The sequence below is a fragment of the Gopherus evgoodei genome, chromosome 5, assembly GCF_007399415.2.
Source record: "Gopherus evgoodei ecotype Sinaloan lineage chromosome 5, rGopEvg1_v1.p, whole genome shotgun sequence".
NCBI classification, from domain to species: domain Eukaryota; kingdom Metazoa; phylum Chordata; order Testudines; family Testudinidae; genus Gopherus; species Gopherus evgoodei.
The window spans coordinates 53585688-53604167 of NC_044326.1; the positions used below are offsets into that span (position 1 = coordinate 53585688).

At 40.6% G+C, this 18480-nt stretch overlaps 1 protein-coding gene across 3 annotated transcripts in view; it reads right to left on the bottom strand.

The window, feature by feature from the left end:
• Positions 1-18480, bottom strand: part of CLOCK (clock circadian regulator) — a 142346-nt gene that overhangs the window by 86966 nt on the left and 36900 nt on the right. For all 3 annotated transcript variants that reach the window (XM_030563075.1, XM_030563074.1, XM_030563073.1), the window contains exons 2-3: positions 11276-11360; positions 1798-1856 (exon numbers count right to left, since the gene is read on the bottom strand). The gene's annotated coding sequence lies outside the window, so the exon portion shown is untranslated. The remainder of the gene's footprint in view (positions 1-1797; positions 1857-11275; positions 11361-18480) is intronic.

Below are 18480 nucleotides of genomic sequence, written 5' to 3' on the forward strand. Positions count from 1 at the left end.
GCAGAAGAAGAGAGATATGGATAGAAGCAAAGGGAGGGGAAGTTTGGGAGGGGGTAATAGAGGCAGAGGGGTCAGGAGCTGGGGACATGTGGGAAGGAGGTAGCAATGGAGAAAGAAGGAAGAGGGCACCAAGCACACCCTTCTCCAATGCCTGGGATTGAATCTGGAATTCTGGAGTCCACGTTATCTCTGCTGTGAAACCCACTGGCAAAGTATGTGTGTCATCCCCATATAATGCCACATAGAGGATATTATCCTAATGTTACTACTTACTGTTAGCAGTCTCTGCTGGTGATCTAAAGGCTGAAACCCTTCTGATGGTCCAACTGGGGGGCGGGGGTCAATACAGTTCCATATGACAGAATTAGGCAGGGGGATTGCTTTTTTTTTTTTTTTAAAGACTTAAGAAGTTACATAATAACCTCTACATTAAAAGAATGTAAAGGTTGCAAAGTCAAGCACACAATTTTCTTAACCTTCTATCCCTGCTCTGTTTCAGAGCCACTCAAGAGTTCCTATGTGATGCTGAGCACCCAATTTTTTGCAAACACATTAACTCATTTAATACCACAACTCAGACAGTGCTAGTAGCCGTATATTACCATCTTTGCTTACCAGAAGCACACTATAAGAGAGCCTTCCAAATATTCTAAATTAGAAGTATATATTTCCCATTTTCTTCCTTCCCGCATGTAGAAAATTAGCTTGGTTTGTCTTTAGGGATTTTTGTTTGTGAGTGGGTAGGTGAGTTGTATGTGTGTGTGTGAGAAGGGAAAGATAAATGGATTTAAATGAGCTCTGTATTTAGTTCTGAAAGTAATCAATATCACATTCATTCTTCCCTGTTTAATAATTTCACCATTTCAGTGAACCACATTAATCAGGGAACTCAGATAGCTAGGGCCAGGCTCAGAAGTCTTTGAGTATCAGGACACAAACCTGGAACTGAACTGTATGTTCAATGGGGAGCCTATGCAGAAAGCAGAGCATTTATGCAATGTGTACACACTAATATTAGCTGCTATTTCTACTTAGTAACATGTCAACCTGAGTTTTGCATATTTTAATAATATGTTCAGTGTTCATCTACATAAAGGACACCACTATGGGGCTATGTACACGCAGCAAAAGGATGCATTAATCCTAAGGCTAGTGGAGGACTCTGGCAATGTAATTTGTAAGATTCCTGAAATGTAGCTAACAGAGTCTACAAGAACAGAATAGTAGATGCATTCTGCATCACTCAAGTATAGTTACTGAAGGAACCTAAGACTTAATCTGAAACTTGATTATTCCATTTGTGGAAATGCAAACATATGTAAATAAGGGCCTGTTAATGGGATTCTTTTACAGTGGCTGCGGTTTTTAAATCTCTAGGATTGTACATTGTTAAAACTGCTTCTGATGCTTAACTCTTAGCATACGGGTGAATCTCACACATCTGAATGGCTACCTAAGTGCTTGTGGAGAGTGGACAGTTTGCACTGCCTCCTCAGCTCTTCAGTTAGTGACAGCCTGAGAGAGTTTGGCAGGGAATTGAATTGAGACTTTTATACCAGTCTGCCCATCCAAATCATCACTGTGGAACCTCAGTATTTTAGAATCAGCTCACCTCAAATCACGAGGCTGGAAGGGGTGGGGATGAAACAGTGAATAAACTCTGGGAAACCTACATTTAAAATATACTCAAGGAATAGAAAACACTGTAGCTCTATTATACAATTCCGTATTTGACCAGTTATAACTTCTTATTATTTCTTATGAAACTAACAAAATATGACAACATAAAAAACTTACTTTTCTAAAACTCTGGTGGCTGTCACTGGATTCTTCCACTTCCCTCCCACTACAGCTACCTGTTACAAAAACAGGAGGTCATAATTAAACAAAAACTTCAATAGCTGAAAATTTGACTCCCTAGCACCTGCAATTGGATAGAGCAAGGGAGAACTTCCCTTCTTGCCTTCACAAAACAAAAATGAAAATTGTTGCATTCAGGATAGCAAAGCTTATGGTTATATTCTGTATTCCACCATAACCCCCTCATAACTTGCTCTGATGCAGGTTTCCATGTCAGGAATTTGCTCCCATGGGAACTGTATTTAAAGCAAAATCTTGGGCAGTTGCTTTCACCAGGCATTACACAGATGGTAAGCTATGAAATCCATGGCACTTAGCTGACAGGTCAGTTCTTTACATTTTCTGGTTTTAAGTTAAACTGCGGAAGACTGGGTGTATTACTCCAGTACTTTTTATTGGGAAATCTTAATAACTTGACTTGAAGCCACGCATCATGTGCACTGAGACCACAGTAATGGGTGCCTTTAAAATGCATGTAATCAATAAAGTAGTAATTTTTCAAATTTTTCTTGAAGATTGAAACTTTCCATGCTTGATTTTAAACCCAAAGAAAAGGTTCCTTGATTTTAGACCAGAAGACAATATACCAAAATTAAAAGTAAAATTCTTAATGATCTCTCATAGTTAGTCATATAGGGATTATCACCCCCTTATTCCTTCATCCTGAAGCCTCAAGCATGTAATGCCTAATCATATTGACCACTGAGGGGCTGCAATGGCTACATTTAGTTTGCTGTTCAGTCCCTCTTAAGTCTTTCAGCACTACCACTTTCCAGGTTTTGGACAGAATGATTGTTATTTCTACCACCATTACCCCAAAACTCACATACTGCTTGAATATTTTCAGTCTAAATACCCAGTTTAAAGCTTCTTCCCCATATTTCTAACTTCCCTAGGCTGCTCTGTGTTACCTCTGTCCTCTCAAGTTCTCAATGTCTCCCAATTTAGCATCAGCAACTTTCAGTAGCATATTGCTATCCTCTCTTTCCAGATCATTATTGAAGATATTAAAATTAGCAAAGCCAAACACTAAGATAACTACCAATTCTAACATATTTGGGTTAAAAACCAAGTTGTATTAGACTATTTTACAGTTAATACATTTTATTTTGGTAAATAGGTTTGAATCCATTCCCTACTCTGCTTCCCAGTTTGCCAATTGAATCAAATAATCCAGCACTATGGAAGGTCCTGAAAATGCCTGAATCTCACATATTGTGTCACTGGTCATTGCTATTTATCAAATTAGAGGACATAAGCATCCCACAAACAGGCATCCATACAGACAATATTTGGAGTTTGGCTCTCTAACAGGGGTCAGCTGTATAGAAGGAAAAGTAGTAAGAAGTTTTCTTTTTAAAGAAATATGTATTTCTGCTCAGTAGAGTATATCTTCCCTTAAAACACTGAGAATGAGGTTTCAGTGATGCCACCAATAAAGGGCAGAGCCTGCTGTTGCTCTACTTAACACTGGCAACAAAATAAAAAAAATTGGGACTCCAACCACTAGAGGATTTATTAGAAAATCATGAAAAAATTGTGTAAATTAGCTGTTGAGTCTATGTTCTAATTTATTAATAGCTTACTTAGGCCTTGGCTACACTACACAACTTTGTCAACAAATATCAAGTTTAAATCGACAAAAACATGGAGGTGTACACACCGCAATGCTCCTTCTGCCAACACAACTCTTTTGTTTTGCTGACAAAATAAAATCACCTCGACAAGAAGTGCTGAGCTTTTTGCAGCAAAGTTATATCGACAAAGTGTCTGTGTAGACACCACACTTGGTTATGTCACTATAAGTGGCCTACAGGAGGTGTCCCACATGCACATCCTGACCGCTCTGATCAGCAGTTGTGATCACAGAACACAGGCATCCACCTCTCCCCCTTTAAAGGCCCAGGAACTTTTGAAATTCCAATTCCTGTTTGCTCAGTGTGGACGGCTCACATCGCATCTTCCTAGCTGACAATGGCGGCACCACACAGCAAACGCTCTCCCACTTGGAGCACATCTGAGTTGTTGGATCTCCTGACACTGTGGGGAGAGGAGGCGGCACAATCCCAGCTCTGCTCCAGCTGTAGGAACTCTGATACCTACAGGCAGATTTTTTTGTGGCTTGTTGGATAAGGGCTATGAATGGGACACGCATCTGGACAATTGGAAAAAGGCAAATATAGTGCCCATCTTTAAAAAATGGAAGAAGGAGAATCCATGGAATTATAGACCAGTCAGCCTCACCTCTGTCTCTGGAAAAATAATGAAGCAGGTGCTCAAGGAATCAATTTTGAAGCATTTGGAGGAGAGGAAGGTGATCAGGAACAGTTAGCATGGATTTACCAAGGGCAAGTCATGCCTGATCAACCTGATTTTCTTCTATGATGAGATAACTGACTCTGTGAATATGGGGAAGGCAGTGGACGTGATACACTTTAACTTTAGCAAAGCTTTTGATACAGTCTCCCACAGTATTCTCGCCAGCAAGTTAAAGAAATATGGAAAGCTGGCTAGATTGTCGGGCTCAACAGATAGTGATCAACGGCTCGATGTCTAGTTGGCAGCTGGTATCAAGCGGAGTGCCCCAGGGATCAGTCCTGGGACCAGTTTTGGTCAACATCTTCATTAATGATCTGTATGATAGGATGGATTGCACTCTCAGCAATTTCAAAGACACTAAGCTGGGGGGAGAGGTAGATAGGCTGGAGGGCAGGGATAGGGTCCAGAGTGACCTAGACAAATTGGAGGATTGGGCCAAAAGAAATCTGATGGGGTTCAACAAGGACAAGTGCAGAATCCTGCACTTAGGATGGAAGAATCCCATGCACTGCTACAGGCTGGGGACCGACTGGCTAAGCAGCAGTTCTACAGAAAAAGATTTAGAGATTACAGTGGACAAGAAGCTGGATTTGAGTCAACAGTGTGCCCTTGTTGCCAAGAAAGCTAACAGCACATTGGGTTGTATTAGTAGGAGGACTGCTAAGTGGACAAGATAAGTGATTACTCCCCTCTATTCGGCACTGGTAAGGCCACATCTGCAGTACTGCGTTCAGTTTTGGGGCCCCCCACTACAGAAAGGATGTGGACAAATTGGAAAGAGTCCAGTGGAGAGCAATGAAGATGATTAGGGGGCTGGAGCACATGACTTATGAGGAGAGGATGAGGGCACTGGGCTTATTTAGTCTGCAGAAGAGAAGAGTGATTTGATAGCAGCCTTCAATTACTTGAAGGGGGATTCCAAAAAGGATGGAACTAGGCTGTTCTCAATGGTGGAAGATGACAGAACAAGGAGAAATGGTCTCAAGTTGCGGTGGGGGAGATCTAGGTTGGATATTAGGAAAAGCTATTTCACTAGGAGGGTGGTGAAGCACTAGAATGGGTTAACTAGGGAGGTGGTGGAATCTCCATCCTTAGAGGTTTTAAAGGCCCAGCTTGACAAAGCTCTGGCTGGGATGATTTAGTTGGGGTTGGACTACATGACCTCCTGAGGTCTCTTCCAAACCTAATCTTCTATGATTCTATGATCAATGCTGTGCAAAGATAGAGGAGCTGAGGCAGGCATATCAGAAAGTAAGGGAGGCAAAACATCGCTCTGGTGCTGTGCTAAAGACCTGCTGCTCCTATAAGGACCTGGATGCAATCTTTGGTGACCACTCCACTCCACCACCAAGAGCCCTGTGGATACTTCAGTAGGGCTGGAGGCAGTGGACAGTGGACTCAACCCAGAGAATGAAGTTGTGGACGAGGAGGTCAAGTTGGAGGACAATGTGGAGCACACAGCAGGGCCGTCTGGTGGCGCGGCAAGTCAAGACCTCTTTTCTACTCCAGAGGGGTATAGCCAGTCATAGCAGTCAATCTCTTGGCACGCATGATGCAGGAGAGGAGAGCCCTGGTAAGTGATCTTTTTGAGCAGATGCTGCTCAGTTATATGAAGTAGAACTGTCCTTTGCTCTGTATATTCTAGAAGTGGATGAAGGGATAGAAATTTACAAGACTAGCTGAGTCTGAGTGTGCTCCACATTCTTTTGTGCAGCTAAGCAGTGCGGCAGAATAGCCTGTTAATGCTCACTGAGATTTCATGGGAATACTCGAGAGAGATCTCTAGGAAACTTTCCTGCAGGTACTTGCCAATCCTGTGCTGAAGGTTCCTTGGCAGAACTGCTTTGTTCCTTCCCTCATTGTAGGAAACTTTCCCATGCCAATCAGCAGTCACTTGTGCAGGGGTTAAAGCAGCACACAGGGTGGGCAGCACATGGTCTGAAGCCGCACAAGTGCAGGAGATGCACACTTGCTTACCCTCACGAGTGAGATCTCAGCTTCAATGACCCCTGCCTGTGGAAAATGGTGGCAGATTTTTACAATACTGTGCCTAATGGCCTGCAGTGATTCCCTTACCCTTATCCTCATCTTGAGCCCTCAAACCTCCACCCCATCTCCCTGGGCCAAACTCACCATGTTTAGGATGTCCGCTGAGATGTGTGCCTATCAAGTGACAGAGAGAAAGTGATTTGTATGTAAAAAGAGGTGTATTTTACTATAATGATTCAATGCTCTGCGTGAACTAACAATCATGCTTCTCTGTAGTTTCTTGTGCTTCTTCAGATGTGGCCTTCAGGGGAACCCCCTACACACCGGTGGAGTATCTTTGCCAAATAAGGAAGAGACCAAGGTGGAGCAAGGAGGACATGTTCCAAGAGGAGCTCCAATCCTCAGAGGCTGAAAAAAAGAGAATGCAGGGAGCAGAGAGAGAGATACCTTGAAAGACAAATTTAAAATAGAATGGCAGGACAGAAAGGAGAGTGAGGAGCACATTGTAAAAGGGCCAGGAGCGGATGATAAGTGATGGAGGAGCAAACAGAGATGCTGAAGTCCCTAATCACGCTCCAGGCAGAACACATGCACGCTCACTCCCTCCTCCCCTAGCAGTCAGACAATCCACCTCCATGCTCCACCCCAGGGGAAACTTTTCACCCTTAGCCTCACAAGTATTATGGGGTGTGCAGCAGGCTGCTATGACCACGGGAATATTTCCCTCATTTAGGTCTAAAACGCCATAAAGGCAGCACCAGCACACTTTTAATCTGCAAAAGGCACATTCTATGGTCATTCTGCACCTGCTCAGTCTATTGTTGAAGCATCTTTGCTACTCTCCAGGTTTCCCATGTAAGACTTCATGAGCCATGGGACTAAGAGGTGTGCTGGGTCTCCCAGGATCACTGTGGGCATTTCAGCACCCCCCACTGAAATCTTCTGGTTTGGAAAGAAAGTCCCTGTTTGGAGCTTTCTATATAGGCCGGTGTTCCTGAAAATGCATATGTCATGCACCTTCCTGGACCACCATCACGGATGTCAGTGAAATGCCTGCAGTGATCCACAAGTGCCTGCAATACCACAGAGAAGTACCTCTTTCTATTGATGTACTCCATCCCGGTGCCAAAATTGTAACATGCATGCCACCTATCGCCCCATGGCAGTCAAGGAATCCTACTGCCGAAAAGCCATCCAATATTTCACGCACGTGGCCAAAAGTCATGGTCCTTTGTAGCAGGATGCAATTAATGGCCCTGCGCACTTGAATTACTGCAGTCCCAATGGTCGACTTCCTGACTCTAAACTGATTTGGGACCGAGTGGTAGCAGTCTGGAGTCTTCAGCTTCCATAAAGTGATCACCACCTGCTTCTCCACCGAGGGCAGCTCTCATTTTGGTGTCCTTGGGTCACAGTGCTAGCGCAAGCTCTGCACAGTTCCTAGAAGGTGACTTTCTGCATCCTAAAGTTCTGCAGCCACTGCTTGTCATCCCAGACCTGCTTAACAATGCGATCCCACCACTCAGTGCTTGTTTCCTGAGCCCAAAAGCGACAGTCCATCGTGTTCAACTACTCCGTGAAGGCAAAAAGTAATCTGGTCCTGTTTCTTTCCATGGCACACAGCAGGTCAGGAAACTCTGATTCCTGTTCATATTTGGAGCTCATGATATACTGCATGACCAGCCACTTTGTGTTCATAACACTGATCACAATAGTAGAGAGCAATGTGTGATCCATCCTTTCAGACAGAGATGGCAGGCACACAACAAACAGGGGATGTTGAAAAATGCTGTGAAACAGTCGGAAGCCCATGGAATGCTGGGGCAGAAAGAACTGCATCATGGGACATTAAGCATGCACCCATGATGCCCTGTGATCCTCTCTGCCTTCCCACAACTCCTAGCTACAGAAGGTGGTGAGTAGCACAGTGGGATAGCTACCCAGTGCATTGCTCTCTCTGTCAATACTAGAGCACCAGCTGTGAACATGCTCTGCCAACAGGAGTGTTGTATGAACATACACAGGCAATGTAATTATACCGGGTTTTCACTGTTGGCTTAACTTGTGTCCACAAAACTCTGTAGTATAGACAAGACTTTAAAGTAAGCTATTAAGAGCTGTTAGAATTTTATTTACACTTTCCAACAACATTAGTCTTCATTTTCAATGGAGGCTTTTTCCTCTTCCAAGAAACTTTCTAATGTTAAAGCTTACGATCTTTGCACACAACTATACTAATAATTGCTTTGTTATGGGTGGTTTGTCAAGTTGCTACTCTCTATTTTAATGGCTATAAACAAAGCATGACAACTCTTTGCTTGACTTTTTTGGCAAAATATAGTTATATTTTTACTTTATTCATGCATTGTTTTTGTTAGCTATGGTGCTGCAAATACATTATATTTTTCAGTAATACGTATTTCAGAAAAAATTAAATGCCTGATGCAAAGATGTTGTGATCCAAAAGAATCAAATATATTCATAACTCTAACATAAGGCAATCTAAATTATTTAAACAACTTTACTTTTTTTTTTAAAACCACTGGTTTAAAATCAGGTTGAGGATTTGTAAAATTAATTTAAAGATCTGTGCCATTGCAACTTCAGATTAAAATTTATAATAAACTAAATTATAAATGCTATTGAAAAAATGTCACTACTGGTGGGGTCTTTTATTTGAATTTTATAAAACTGCTATGGGCAAAAACCAAAATATTGAAAATTAAAGCTCAGATCCTGCAAACATCTAAGCAGATACATAACTTTACTCATGCAAATTGACTTACAATTAAACATGTGCATGAGCAGTCTTATTTAAGCGCAAGCATTTGCAGCGTCACAGGCTAAAGGTTTATTAAAAACTACTTTGTGGGATAAAATGTTATCACTTCAAAATAAAATTACTTCAGTGCAAACAATGAAAAGCTTGGACTTTCAGAATGCTAACAAAATTACTATGAACGTATATATATACATATACGTATACACACATACACACACACACACAGGCCAGAGTTTAAAAACAAGGCACTTACCATGATGCTCCTATGCTCAAATTTAGGCATTTGAGGCATTTAGGCGTTCAAAGGCACCTAAATGACCTTCGGAGTACAAGTCCCATTGACTTCAACCCTGGTGGCAGACTAAAGTCCAGTTGAAGCATTTCAACTTTATTGACAAAGTTCGATGTGTTGGCTGTAAATATAGCAGGGGCTCTTTGTGTTGTTCTCACAGTAAAGATGGCAGTGAGGCCCTAGACTTGTCTTTTTCAGCACAGATGAACATTTTAGATGTGAAATTTAGAAAAAATAATATAAAATCTAAAGTCTGACTAAAAATTAGGAAACTAAAGAAACAAATATAAAATGTCTATTTTAGCAACTTAAAGACTATAAAATGGAAAGAAGCAAACCAATACTATGTAAATTACAATTACTTCCATTTTTAAAACGTAAATTAAAATCCATTATGTACACTTTAAAAACTGTTTTAAGTTTTAAATCATTTTTATTCACGCTACTTTATACATTCATAAATTCAAAGGCCAGAAGGGAACATGATCATCTTGTTTTACTTCCTGCATAACAAAAAGGCCAAAGAACTTCCCAGAAATAATTATTGTCAGTGATGGAGAATCCTCCACAACCACTGGAAAGCTGTTCCAATGGTGAGCTACTCTCACTGTTAATTTATGCCTTACAATATTCTTCCACCTCCCTGGGACTGGCAACAGTAAAGGATTGTAGGGAACATGCATATTTTGAGTGAAGCATGTTAATGCTGAGATTTAAAGCAGGTCAAAGTATTCAAATAAGAAAAGATTTTTAAAAAGCAAAGACTTTTTAGCAACAATGATGAACCTAGCAATGGTGAAGTATGCAAATAGATTCTGAATTTTCACCTCAGTACCTTCATTCATGACAGAAACTAAACAATCTTACAGTAATGTCTTTCCAAAGGAGATTAATTAAAACAGGTACCTGATATATTAGAAATACTACGAGGGCATAAAGGATTCAGTGTGGCTTTTTTAAACACATATTTCAAAGAAAATTAGATGTTGTAGATGGCAGAGGTAACACTTCATTAGTATATGGTATTCTAGTGGCTATCATAAAATAGATATGCCTCCCACTCTGAGCTAGGCTTCTTTCAGAACTCAGTGGCAGGAAAATAATGATGAGGCAAGAACATTAGGATATCCACTCCTACTACTGCAGCTGTTTCTTTATCTTTACCCTCACCCCCTCCCATGTCTCCCTTCCTCAATCTTTTCACATTTTTCTATCCTTGTTTCTTCACTAAATATTATGACCCTTCTTACTTCCCCAGCAACCCGTTTTCCTTACTTCTTGTTTACCCACCTCCCCGCCCAATTTCTTTCCCCTTCTTACAGCTCTGCTACACATGCCAGCAGCAAAGTGAAACTGTCAAGATTTCAGATCCCTTCAACTAAGGCATCAGAGATCTTGTCAATTTTACTTTGTAATTCATGGACTGGAGCAGCGAAGAATGAAAAAAATGACTGGTAACCTTATCAGTCCATACCAGCGCACACTCAAATCTTTAGTCCTGGTAAATTCAGTCCCTTACACTGGTCTCAAAAACCAGTACTAAACATATTCAAACTAAATAAAAAAAATGAGACCAAGGATGCAGTGGTTTCAGTTTAGCATAGGACTGAGGGTACCCCATATTTTACGAGGCTCCTAGAGCACTTCCCCAGTGGTACTACCATGAACAGCAGAACTAGAGTGAAACCAATATGGAAATTTTATTCTATGCTCCTGCCAAACTATGGACAAAGTACTCTGTTCAAACCTAGTAGAGAAGGTATTGAATTAAATCCCTATAGGGCATACAAAACTATTTAACCTAACAGTAATGAAAGGAACTGATTTATAGAATTGCTTAAAATAAACTAACTTCTACGGGGAAAAATAATGTTTATATGAAAACTTATCGATCAATTAGATCATAAGATTTTAGGGCTAAATGGTAGAGCCTTGTCTCAATGTTGTAAATTACAACACTAAATCCCAATGCACGAGTAACTCTTTATACTCCTTATATGGTCAGGATAATAAAAATATCCATAGACACTCACCGAACTTAACTGAGGTTCTGATTTACAGCATTGCAGTAATTTTCCAAAAGCTCCATGCAAATTTAAATCCTTTCAGTTTCAGCAACTGCAAAAAAGGAATGCAGCATTTCATGAAGCAGTTCCCAAAACAAAGACTAGACATACACTTAACATGAAAGACAAATATAACAAATTCTTATTCGTTCAGAACTTTCCTTCCGTACTTGATGGATTTAAATGCAAAAATCAGCCACACAGCTTGGTGGTAATTCTGTCTTAATGCTGGAAAGAAATTCAGATATATCTGAAGTTTTTATATGCATTAATTAAAATATGTTGCCTTTAAATTTTATGCCACTGTGAAATAATTCGCCACAACATTTTAGCATGACTTCTGTATTCATTTTTAATCTGTACATTTGCCAAGGAGAAGTGATACAATTTCAAACACTTCTTTCTGCCCTTTAACTTCTGCACAACACACACTACCTGGGTAACTGACACAGCCAGAATCTGAACATTTGGAGAGAAAGTGCACAGGAGCCCTTGGTTAAGCAAATAACCAAGAACACAACAAACAGGGATCTTGTTCAACCAGAAGAACACAAGTCTCTGGTCACATTCTTTTCATTCATTTTAGGCCATGTCCACACAATGGTGCTGCAGTGGCATAGTTGCAGCAATACACTGTAGATCAGTGGTCAGCAACCTGTGGCACGTGTGCCAAAGGCAGCACGCGAGCTGATTTTTACTGGTACGCTGCTGCCAGCCGGGGTCCCGGCCACTGGCCCTGCCCAGCCTGCTGCCGGCCTGGACGAACATAACCCCTGGCCGGCGGCAGGCTGAGCAGGGTCGGCGGCCAGGACCCCACTGGCAGTAACTGGCGGATGGAACCTCAGACCAGCAGTGGGCTGAGTCGCTCAGCCCGGCAGTGGGCTGAGTCGCTCAGCCCGCCGCCAGCCTGGGGTTCTGTCCGCCGGATCCACTCAGCCTGCAGACGTTCTGGAGTTCTGGCCGCCATCCCCTTGCCAGCCAGGGTCTCAGCCATTGGCCTGGCTCAGCCCGCTGCCAGCCTGGGATACCAGCCACCGGCCCCGCGCACCTCACTGCTGGTCTGGGGTTCCAGCCGCCCGGCCCCCTGCCAGCCAGGGTCCAGGCCTCCGGCCCTGCTCAGCCCTCCTGCCAGCCTGGGGTACCAGGACTCTGCTCCTGGCTTGGTCCCAGCGTTCTGCAGCCCTTATAAAAAATTACACTACAATTAGCTTAAAAATTTGAAAACTTAAAAACTTTATATATTACAGTAATCGTTAAAACATGTATAATGTTAATAAATACATAGGTTTGATGAAACGAAGTAGAGTCTGTGCTTCATTTGTATTTTCAATGATATACCTTCTAAAAAAATCTTGCATGTCTCGCACCCCCAGAAAGGATATCTCGCACCTCCGAGGGTGTATGCGCACCCCAGATTAAGAACCACTGCACTAAACTGATAAGATCTGCATTTTAATTTAATTTTAAATGAAACTTCTTAAACATTTTAAAAACCTTGTTTACTTTACAAACAACTATAGTTTAGTTATATAATAAAGATTTATAGAGAGAGACCTTCTAAAAATGTTAAACTATATTACCGGCATGCAAAACCTTAAATTAGAGTGAATAAATGAAGACTCGGCACACCACTTCTGAAAGGTTGCCGACTCTTGCTGTAGATGCTTCCTACAGTTATGGAAAAAGTTTTTCCATCACTGTAAGTAATCCACTCCTCAAGTGGAGAATCTATGAATCTTCTGTCAATCTAACTAGGTCTACACCAGGGCTTAAGTTGGCACAGATATGGCCATTACAATTTTTAAGTTTAGACAACAAGAGACAGGGCAAACCTTTGCTTCCAGTGCTGCCTATCTTGGTTTCCGGTCAGCAAATCTTTAACAGCAGTATGTCAAAGAGCACTATGGAACTTTTAGTGCAGGGTCCACACAGAAAGCACACAGCAGGCTAGTATATTGTACATTCACAACCTAGCTTGCTGTGCATTAAGTTTTTGTGGAGACAAGCCCTCTGTTTCTCCCTCTCATGAGTGTAGTTCACCTATGTTTTTCTCATCTCCTTTAATAATCCATTAGGGCAAGTATCAAGCCTGGGATGTATTATTTTGAACCAGTTTCTTCTTTTGTTCATTAAATCCTGATTAGGAATTAGTAGACTATTTTCTCAGGTCATCAGTTCTCTACACCCTAGTACACAATTTTTGAACTAATTGTATTTCCTCCTGACAGCGAGAGGTACCGCAGCCCCAGTAATTATGACTAAGGCATTTAACTGCAGGGAAATACAACATTTCGCCATGCCTCTGGGAAGACAGTGATTGTACTGCTTTATATCCTGTTCATTGTGCTTCCACAGCAGAAACATCAAAATGCATCTAAAGAAGATCTCAGTTTCACATTGCTGCTCCACCTGGGAAAATGGTTTTGTGAACAAGCAGCAGCACAGGTGCACTCCTAGCAAGAGTAGCAAGACACATACAATCATACACACAAAGCGATGAGGAAGAGGCAAGAACATCTGAAACAGCTTTCCTTCGCTTTTACCTCTCCAAATTTCTTTTGAAATCATCCCTTGTCTATGCAGCTTAATTAATTTGCCTACTGTCTTTTAAACTTTTAGGTTTTGTAATTACTTACTTCATAAAACAATTTAAGATAGCATCTTTCATAAAATCTATTATAAAATAAAGCTCCTATGACATACCAGGGCACAACTCAGGCTAGTAGGGAGCTGTGTCATCACTGCCCTGTAACCTTAAGTGCCCTGCAACGCTTTGCTGTAGCAGTTCTGACCTGGACCACTTACAAACAGCCTTGCAACATGCCACACCCTAAGTGCTTGTGTGTAACTGCAATCTGCCAGCTACATACATAACTCACTAGTCATGGTTATACTGCAGAGTGATCCCACCACATTCCTACTCCCGGATCTTCCCCCAGAAATGTATGTCCTGTACTGCCCAGCCCTCTCCTGGAGAGTACCAGTATATTAAGTCCATTATTCCTTTAAGGGAATCTACATGGCCAGCCAACGTCTTGATGAAAGAAAACACAATGAAAATAGCCAGTCAATGGTGCTTGACAGTAGTGTGGGAGAAGAGCCCGAAGTGCGAGGAGCAGACCTTCCCCTACTTGGACATCTGAGCTTCTGTCAAATGCCTGGGTCCTTCCCACCAAGAGGAGCGACCATCGAGCACAGAACCTCAATGTGTAAGCCTAAGCAAAACAAAGAAGGAAGGGATTGCCATAGGCCCTATATCTTCTCTCTTCTCTATAGAACTTCAATGGCAAGATGAAGGTCAAGATAATTTGAAAGCTCCAAGTTGAAAAAGCACCTGCATTATCGCATCCGCAACTGCGCCTTTTCTAAACGGATCTGGTCCCAGTAGTGTTGGTACCATTAGCCAACAGGATACTGGCTCTTCCACTTTTCTGGGGATATTTCCTTCACCCAGGTTGTCCCACTACCCCACCCTTGGGCATCATAAGGAATTCCCAAGAGGAGATGAGTTTATTGACCAGCACCAGTCACTTGCTCTTGCGTCATTGGCTGCACCATCTACACATCAAGCGGCGAATCCTGGAGGGACGAGCCAGACATTAAGGGAATCATATGCTAGTTTATTAACTTACATAGTTGCTCAGACACTTCAATTTAAACATGCTGGATTAGATAAAAACAGTAACATAAGCTTACAAAAGAGATTTTAAGTGAGTATAAGTAATGAGGCATGAAAATCAGAAATGGTTACAAGAAAAATAAAGACAAAATGCTTATTAACATTTACTTAAAAAACTTTCTCATCACATGCTCCAGCAGATTACTGACTAAACTTTTCAGATGAGTCCAACAGCTCTTTCCTTATGCCTTCTCAGGTACAGAGAATGTGACAGACAAGGAGAGAAAGAAAGGGGTATTTGTTCTTATAGTTCCAGTCTCCCTTGTGATATTTCCAGCAGAGACCCAGGAGACAAAGAGTCTACGTAAAAGGATAGTCCTGCTCGGTTTTTTTCCCCAGCACTTTGAATTTCCTCTGTTTTCCCTCCCTGCCTGATGACTCTGTTTACTGCTTAAATGCAAATTAAGACAAGCACCTTCCTCGTTTAGCACAGGCCTAGCTTCTGCCTGGGCACGGCTGTGGAGTTTGGAATATGAGTTACCATCATCGTACAAGAGAATCTTACAACTTCACATACAATATTGCCATACATATTTTACCAGGACAATCCTGAGTAGCAAATTATAATTTTTTAACTGATACCTTAACAAGGCACACTTTGTACCAAGATTATTACAATAGTGTGGAGGATGTGAATACAGAGGTGTATTCTGTCACAGCTATATTATTAGTTTATATGATCAAGAGCAGCTTCAGATTCAGGATTTACAGCCCAAGTAAAACATAGAGAATAAAGGAATTAATCAATGGTACAAAGAAATAATACAAAGAGACCTAGAGAGGAATGTATGGAGGAAATAAAGTGAGACGCAACCTGGATAGTGCAAGTTAATAATCCAAAACTGGTATTCAGTATAAGAAAGTCAATGTGCTTTTGGAAAAAAATAATGGCAAAGAGATTTATTCTACGTATAAGCTCACAGTATGGTAACAGAAAAAATTATTTGCAATTTTGGACCGCACACAGTACAGATGGCCCCCGATTGCAAACCCAATTTACGCAAATCCGCAGTTACAGAAAAAGTTGTTGGGTATATGCTTCCGACTTACACAAAAAAATTGAGTTACGCAAGGTGTTCCGCTTGCATAAGTGGGGAAGCATCTGTATGCATACGGCAATGGTGAAAACATACCTACTTTACAATGATCTGGTCTGAACACTACAGCATAAATCAACACATTGAAAAGATTTCAGAGACTTGCTACAAATGCTGAACAGACAAGAGGGTTGACTTAGGAGGAAAGCTTAGAAAAAAATTAGAATAGTTTGACCCCAAACCCCACCACGCTAGGGAACACGTTGCTTTAAAGTGTGTAAAGAATTAAGCCAGCAAAAATTGAGAGGACTGGATTAGGGAGGGGTTCAAAGGTGTATACCTAGAACTAATTGGACAACTCATGAGCAAAGGAACATTTAAACTGATCATCATCTAACATTTTTTAAACTCTTTTTTCATTAACTCTTAATGAGCATCTGAAGGAAGTGACAGAAGTCCAATTGCGGCAATTTTCAACAGTTATTGGTTTAAGTTTATTTATCTTATTCTCAAATCCTCCAAAATCCTATTTCATTGGTATTGAAGTACTTTGCTCACCTACAGAAAGTGAGCTTTGTAAACTGCTTTTTCTTTTATAAACCTAGTCATTTTGGAAGAGTTGGTCTTTAAATATTATAGAATGGGGATTTTGATAAGAGTTGTAGAATACTCTTAATATTCAGACAGCAAAAACTGTTTTAGCCTTTAAACAGATATTGAAAAGGTATGTGTTTAATGTTGCTGCTATGTGTAATGCAATTGGGAATGTGTTTGTGAAAGGAGATGCATACACATTATTTTAAGTCTACACAACTCAGTCCAAGGTAGTGAAGGGCATTGGACATTTAGTTTAGCTTGCTAAGTAAATAATTTTTCCATCCCAGTTCCTATGAGTCACTGATTATCATGAAGGAAAATGCTTAATATTTATAGGTGATCTTTGTCTAAGAATCTCTAAATGCTTTACAAACAAGCCTTAACATCACTGTATGTACGTTATTATAGGCAGTTTACAGAAAAGCTGGTATGAGCTGTCTAGAATCACATAGGAAATAAGCTGAGCAGACAAGCATAGAACCCTGCATCCCTGGCTCACAGTTTTCTTATTAATGATTTGTGCAAAGGTAACACCTAGATGCCTCAAACAACATCAGAGTGTCACTGTGCCAGGCAATGTACAAACACTTGAGGCAGCTCTTTGGGTCAGGGACTATCATCTAAACATTAAAATCTACACTTCTTAAAGTAGTCATCAAATAAATAGAGCAAAATTGTTATTTTACATCCATGCAGCCACCTTAGAGTCAATGGGATAATAGAAACGAATGAACAGAATCTGGCCTGTAGTAAGTTTTTAAGCAACTTAAAACTAAAATTCAGCACTCTAAATAATTTGTGAAACAAAAAATAATAATCAAATATGTGGGACTTTGGAAAATCTGTACAACAGTAAACACACATTTAATGTAATACTGATTGATCTAATGCAAACTTTAATAAAGCATCTAAACTTGTAAAAACATTGCTTTAAGGAAGAATGAACACTAAATGAACTAATTTGAAGAACAGCTTACTGTACTGAAACAACATAAGATAAATGTAGCAACACCAAACCTATTTTCTGTGTAAGAATAAAAATCTCAAGTTTACTGTGGCAGGGAAATGTAATGACCAATAAATACAGAACACAATTTTACTATGGTAGTTTGTCATTTATTTTTCAGAAAGTAGTACAGAAATCTTTGGCAACTTTGTTTTGCTTCTTGTTAATCATTAGGTAACTAAAATTATCTTGACAATAATCCACAATAGTCCCAATACAAAACTTTGTTGTACAATAGAACATCAGAGTTACAAACACCAGAGTTATGAACTGACCAGTGGACCACACACTATGAATTCCAGTTCATTTGGAACTGGAATTACACAATCAGGCAGCAGCTGAGACCAAATAAAGAAGCACAAATACAGTACAGTACTATGTTAAATATAAACTACTAAAAAAAATAAAGGGAAAGCAGCATTTTTCTTCCGCACAGTAAAGTTTCAAAGCTGCATTAAGCTACTGTTCACTTGTAAACTTCTGAAAGAACAATCATAACGTTTTGTTCAGAATTACGAACAACCTCCATTCCTGAGGCATTTGTAACTCTGAGGTTCTACTGTACTTGAACATGAACAGTCCTTTTTACTATTCTTCAAAGCAGCTCACAAGCAGACAATAGTACAGAGAAGCAGACAACAGATCATGCAAATAGACAGTCCAGGCACTCATGAGCTGAAGAACAAACGTGTTAGCAGCAAAAAAACTAGAGGAAAACTTGTTTAACCATTCAAAGGATTAAGAAAAATCAGCTTCTTAATAGAAGTGGTCTTCTATTAAAATTGGAGTAGAAATGTACACATCTGGCAGGAACTACATAACCCATTTGCGGGCTCCTCTCATTTATAATAAA